Below are 7493 nucleotides of genomic sequence, written 5' to 3'. Positions count from 1 at the left end.
GATTGATGAAATCATTAGAAGATGTGGGTTGAGTTGCTGAGGTGGTGATATAGTCATGAAGTATGTTTTAAATAATTTTTTTAAAACATACTGCTCCTGCCATCACAATAAATTTTTCAACATAACAACTATATCCTGAAAATGTGTGATGACATTACATTTGTGTTTTGAGAAGCTTGAATAAATCATCATTTATATCGTATTAAATAAACTTGATTATTTTTAACTTTCATCCATTTTAAATATTATCAAAATAATTGTCGTGTCAAATAAATCAATTTACTGAATTAGTCACGAGTGAGCTGTAAAAAGCAACACCAAGCCCAAGGTTACTACATTAGTCAAGCACTCTCTCGGTCTACAGAGTGTAGAGCAGATGGTTGCAGAGTTCAATTTTATATAAATATTATATTTATTTATATATTATTTTCTTCAAGAACTAGCAAAAATAATAGAATAACAATAGATCATTCAGTTTTATGTACGGTGCTAACTGACAAAGACCAAAGTGTTATTTTCACATTCTATTGAAATGAAAAAATTTTTTAATAATAATAAATATTAAATAAAAAAGGACTAACAACAGTAATAGAATAACCATAGATCATTTAGTTTTATGTAAGGAGCTGTAACTCTGCAAAACTATCTGCACAAACAATCTTTTGACTAGTCATTTGTAACGCCCCACTTGAGGTACGTAGCTAAGTTATGATATATTGCTTGAATGTTTATTGCTTTGGTTTTATTTGGGTTGATATATTGTGAATATTGGTTGGTTGGCCCTTAGTTGAATTTTTGTTAAAGTTATTTTGAGAAAGATGTGAAGAAAATCCCTTAAACTTTCATTAGGGGTAAAATGGTCCTTTCACTCAAAATTAGTTGAAATTGTGGGGAGTGAAAAGAGATAGAATTTCATAGAGAATGCATTAAAAATGAGGGCATTATGGTCATTGACTAAGGGACATAGATGGAATTTTAAAGAAAGAATAAGGGCATAATGGGAAAGTGTGGTTATAAACTAAAGTGTTAAGGGTTTGAAACCCTTATTTTCTTCATTCCACCGCCACACTCCTCCCCCATTTTCTCTCAAATTTTCATTCAATCCTCCAAGGATTTTGAGGGCTTTTAAGTGGTTTTTCATAGGGCTTTGATTCTAGGTATCAAAAGGTAAGGATTCATACTCTTTATCTATGATTTATTTGTGTAAAGGTTGAGTTCTTATAAAGTTTATGCTTAGGGTTAAGAGAAGATTGGAATCCAACAAGAGTAGAGAGTTTAGGAGAGACTACTCAAGCACAAGGTAAGTAAATTCCACTCAAAATCCAACTCAAGCTAAAATTTAAGAATTCAAGTGAGTAGAGATTTATTTTAAATATGCATATGTTGTGATTATTGAGAAATTGAGATGAGATGTATGATGTATTATGCTTATTGTTGGATATATTTGAATATGAGAAGTATATGTGATGATTTGATGATGGGTTGAAATTGGAAGAATTGGAGAAATTTTTTTGGGAGTGTGTTTGCCATGTAGGTATGTGATGCTACAAGAGAGTTTTTCTCTCATTTTGGATGGTTTGAGAAATAAATAGAATGATAATTGAATTAGGGTTTGTTTGTGCACAACTAATGTTTGATGAAATGCCTAAGTGAAAACATGTTACCAAACTGCCCTGTCACAGCCGTGACTTTCTAAGTGATTTTTGGGCATCTTACGGATTGAACTGGGTTTAGACCAAAACATAAAAGTTGTAGCCCTGTCTCTAAGCTTTAAAACGAGACCAAAACCGTATCAATCCGATGTGTATAACTCAAGTTATGTCTTCTTGAGTGTGACCTGTGCAGAATGACTATCTTGATGCAATATTGCATTTGTGCATTTCATAAGTGCATTAAGTAAGAAACTTTAAGCATGAACCATCCTTATGCATTAATTGTGCATTAAGAAGTAGTTTGAGAAAGAGTAGAGAACTTTGTGAATGAGCTACTCTAAAAGTAAAGAGAATGGGAAAAATCTAAGAATGGGTTGGTGCTTTGTGAACTCCACCCGGAAGTCACGAAGAGTGGGTTGGTGCTTTGTGAACTCCACCCGGCCGTGCCTCCGGTAAGATGAGGCCGTGACATTCAAGTGAGAAAGAATGAGAAAATATGAGAAAGAAGAGAGGAACAGAATGAGTAGAAGTCACAAAGAGTGGGTGGGTGCTTTGTGATCTCCACTCAGCCGTGCCTCTGGTAAGATGAGGCTGTGACATACAACAGAAATTTAATAGAAAAGAGAGCTATGTGAAAGAGAAACAGAAAAAGAAAATAAATGAGAGGAGAAGAGTGTAAGGAAAGAATTAAGAGAAAGAGTTACGGGGATAGACGAGTAGAGGATTTACTTACTGAGCATTATTTTGTGCTCACCCCGTTGTTTATCTTTGTGTTTGCAGGATCTAGGTGAGGACGCGGTCGGATGGGCGTTGGCAAGCGAGGAGCAATAGCTACACTGTCCACTGTTTTTGATAACTTTTACAAATGATACCTTACTTTGTATAAAGAATGATTATATGTATTAAAAGAAAATTTCGGGCCCATTTACTTTTGCTAATATAAATGCATTTTACTTTATGTATTTCTATGAGTAACCTAGTATGAAGCAGTTATTACATCATTCAAACTTCATTTACTCCTTAAAATAAAAACTATTTTTAAAATCAGACTGAGAAGAGTTTCAAAAGAGTGTAATATTTATCAATGCTCTATAAATTTCACCGTCTTCGTTTTCGTCCATATCTCAACTCTAAAGTTATTTTCTTGCTCAAACTCTTAACATCTTTATGTTTCGAAGAAAGAAGAAGAAGATATGTTCACTAAGCTTGCATAGTTATCTAGTTCTCTTCTACCCAAATCTGAACCCTTGAATTTGAGAATGATTATTGTAGAGTACAAAAGAAATTAGTCTTTATTGCTTAATCGACGCAGGATATCGCTTAAGTGATCATAGCTTATGTATACTGGATCGCTTAAGCGAGACAAGACATCACTTAAGCGAGTCTGTATTTGAGAATGAATTATTCTAAGTACAAAAGGAAATTTTCCTTGGTCGCTTAAGTGACATATGTTATCGCTTAAGCGATCACGACTTATGTATATTGGATCGCTTAAGTGAGAGCCACATCGCTTAAGCGATCCTTAATTTAGAATGATTATTAAGTATAAAGGAAATTAGCCATGATTGCTTAAGCGATGAGGGATATCGCTTAAACAATCAAGGCTTATGTATACTGGATCGCTTAAGCGAGACAAGAAATTGCTTAAGCGATCCTGTACTTGAGAATGAATTTTCAAGTACAAAAGGAAATTTGCCTTGATCGCTTAAGCGACGTGGGTTATCTCTTAAGCGAACATGGCTTATTCATACGGGATTGCTTAAGCGAGATATGCCTTGATCGCTTAAGCGAGATATGAAATCGCTGAAATGATTATGTAGTTGAGAATGAATTAGTCTAAGTACAAAAGGAAAATTGCCTTGATCGCTTAAGCGACTCAGGTTATAGCTTAAGTGATCACGACTTATTCATACGGGATCGCTTAAGGAAGATATGAAATCGTTTAAGTGATCCTGTAGTTGAGAATGAATTATTCAAAGTACAAAAGGAAATTTGCCTTGATCGCTTAAGCGACTCGGGTTATTGCTTAAGCGATTGCTTAAGCGAGAGAAGACATCGCTTAAGTGATCCTGTACTTGAGAATGAATTTTCCAAGTACAAAAGGAAATTTTCCTTGATTGCTTAAGCGACTAAGGTTATCGCTTAAGGGATCACGACTTATGCATACTGGATCGCTTAAGCGAGATATGAAATCGCTTAAGCGATCTTGTAGTTGAGAATGAATTATTCCAACTACAAAAGGAAATTTGCCTTTATCGCTTAAGCGATCAGGGCTTATGTACACCAGATCGCTTAAGCAACAGCCCACATCGCTTAAGCGATTCATGATTTAGAATGATTATTAAGTATAAAGGAAATTAGCCATGGTTGCTTAAGTGACGTAGGATATCGCTTAAGCAATCCAGTGTATTTGAGAATGAATTATTCCAAGTACAAAAGGAAATTAGCCTTGATCGCTTAAGCGACGTGGTATATCGCTTAAGCGATCACAGCTTATGTATACTGGATCGCTTAAGCAAGGCATGAAATCTTTTAAGCAATCCTGTATTTGAGAATGAATCAATGTAGAGTACAAAAGAAAATTAGCCATGATCGCTTAAGCGATTACGATTTATGTATACTGGGTCACTTAAGCGATTTAGTATCTTGCTTAAGCGATCGTGTATTTGAGTGAATTATTACTAGTACAAAGGAAATTTGCCTTGATCGCTTAAGCGACATGGTTTATCGCTTAAGCGATCGCGACTTATGTATAAAAGATCTCTTAAGCAATAGCCTACATCGCTTAAGCGATCAGGGCTTATCGATACAGGATCGCTTAAACCAGACATTAAATCGCTTAAGCGATCAAGCGAATTTCATTTTTTAGAATAATCATTGTCAAATACAGGATCGCTTAAGCAATGTTATATATCACTTAAGCGATGCTATATACATAAGCCATGATTGCTCACGCGATATCTCGTGTCGCTTAAGCGATCATGCCTAATTTCCTTTATACTCTACAATAATCATTCTCAAATTCAAGGGTAGAGATTTTGGTAGAAGAGAACTAGATAACCATGCAAGCTTAGTGAACATATCTTTTCTTTTTTCTTCGAAACATAAAAATGTTAAGAGTTCGAGCAAGAAAATGGCTTTAGAGTTGAGATATGGATGAAGAAGAAGACGGTGAAATTTTTAGAGCATTGATAAATATTACACTCTTTTGAGATTCTTCTTGGTCTGATTTTAAAAAGAGTTGTTATTTTAATGAGTAAACGAAGTTTGAATGACTAGTCAATAGATTGTTATTGCATATGGTTTTGCAGAGTTACAGCTTCGTACATAAAACTAAATGATCTATGGTTATTCTATTACTGTTGTTAGTCCTTTTTTATTTAATATTTATCTTTTTCATTTCAATAGAATATGAAAATAACACTTCAGTCTTTGTCAGTCAGCACTGTACATAAAAATGAATGCTCTATTGTTATTCTATTATTTGTGTTAGTTCTTGGCAAGAAAATAATATATAAATAAATATAATATTTATATAAAATTGAACTCTGCAACCATCTGTTTTGCACTCTATAGACAGAGAGAATGCCTGAATTTTTCATAAATGTTTTGACTATGAACAGAGGTTGCTATTATCCCAATAAATTTTTTCTTCATTTATCCCGAATCTTGTGATGTTGTGAACGTCCCAAGTTAACATTAACGTTACTTAATATGGGGTTGTCAAATAATCCAAAAACAAAAAGACAGATCACTTAAGTGATGCATTTCTCGCTTAAGTGATCCAGTATATATAAGCCTTCGTCACTTAAGTGATACCATACTTTGCTTAAGCGATCATATCCAAGGCAGTAACAAAATCATCCTCAAGCATACGATCACTTAAGCGATTCAGTGTATTTAGCCTTCATCACTTAAGCGATACCATGCTTTGCTTAAGCGATCAAGTGAAAGGTAGAATGAAGATCATCCCCTTGTGCATGATCGCTTAAGTGATGTCATGGATCACTTAAGCGATTCAGTGTATTTAGCCTTCATCGTTTAAGCGATCAAGTGAAAGGTAGAATCAAGATCATCTCCTCGTGTACGATCGCTTAAGCGATGTCATGTCTTGCTTAAGCGATCCAGTCTATTTAGCCTTCATCACTTAAGCAATACCAGTCATCGCTTATGCGATCATGTCCAAGGTAGTAACAAATTCATCCTCAATCGCACGATCGCTTAAGCGATACCATGACTCGCTTAAGCAATTCATTGTATTTAGCCTTCGTCACTTAAGCTATACCATGCTTCGCTTAAGCAATCAAGTGAAAGGCAGAATCAAGATCATCCCTTCGTGTACAATCGCTTAAGCGATTTCATGTCTCACTTAAGCAATCCAATCTATTTAGCCTTTGTCGCTTAAGTGATACAGTCATCGCTTAAGCGATCATGTCTAAGGTAGTAACAAAATCATCCTCAAGCGCACGATAGCTTAAGCGATCCAATGTATTTAGCCTTTTTCGCTTAAGCAATACCGTTGTTCGCTTAAGCGATCAAGTAAAAGGCAGAATAAAGATCATCCCTTGGGCACGATCTCTTAAGCGATGAAAGGTCTTGCTTAAGCGATCTAGTTTATGAAAACCTTGGTCGCTTAAGCGATATAGGCCATTGCTTAATTGATCATGCCCAACACATATTAATTCTGCATTTTCTCTTCAATTTGACAACCTTTTTGCATCAACACATATTAACTCTGTATTTTCTCAATTTGGCAACCTATTTGCACCAACACATATTCATTCCATCTTTTCTCTTGAATTTGACAACCTATTTGCATCAACATATATCCATTATATTTAACAACATCACTAAATAAACTCAAAGTCAAAAAAGGGAAAGAAATACTGAATTGATTTATTAGAAAACTTAAATGTGTCAATTACATGAAAATACAACATTATACACATTAACTAAATGTCCTAAACCAACCTAAACTAACAGCAACCTCAGCAGGTTCCATCCGCTCTCTTCATAATTGTCTTTAGCCACTTCCCCATCCTCCAAAGTTATCCAACACGCATTCAGCATCAGCATCAGCAGCGACTTCAACTTCTTTTACAACACCCCTTCCAACAATATCAGTTTGATGCACCACAACCCAATTATCCAATTCAAGACAACTCAATTCTCTATATAAGAAATGCAATTCACATAAACTACAAAACTCTAAGTCCAACTTCGATACCTATTGATGACAATATCAAAAATGGCTTGAATTGAATGCAACTGGCACACCCATTAACATTACCTTTTGACATAATTGATGCAGTCTTTGCTCAGTCTTGGCCAGTAGTATCCGAGATGAATTCTTTTACCTTTCCGTCTTCCTTGACTCTAATCTTCCCCGCAATCACCAAACTCTGGGGGCTGCATTCAATGGCGTCTCTATAGGAGCCTAACAGCCAAAAGGTTGATAATTTCCATGGCGTGCTTCACAATCCTAATAGCCATCAGCAGAATCTATATTAATAATGAAAACAACCAAAATAAAAGAACTGGTACAGATTAGTGATCACAAGCATACTTCCGTGGTAACTAACAAATCCATATGACAGTGAAAGCACTCAACAACCAAGCGCTTCCTAAAGTTGTTCATTGTATTGTCATTCAAGCCATCTATTGGGGTATTGGTCATGTCAAACTCAAGAAATTTTAGTGCATATACCCCGCAATCAGCACTACAATATGAGAAAGATATTAGTATTATAATCAGCTTATAAAACAATTGTATTATGAAAGTTTTATACAGAATTTACCTTGTGTCATTTCTTGGGACGGGAATGCGCTTGTGTTGCCACT

Source organism: Pistacia vera, unplaced genomic scaffold (genome assembly GCF_008641045.1).
Source record: "Pistacia vera cultivar Batoury unplaced genomic scaffold, PisVer_v2 Contig467, whole genome shotgun sequence".
NCBI classification, from domain to species: Eukaryota; Viridiplantae; Streptophyta; class Magnoliopsida; order Sapindales; family Anacardiaceae; genus Pistacia; species Pistacia vera.
The sequence above is the reverse complement of the archived record's forward strand: the minus strand, read 5'-3'. Positions refer to the sequence as shown.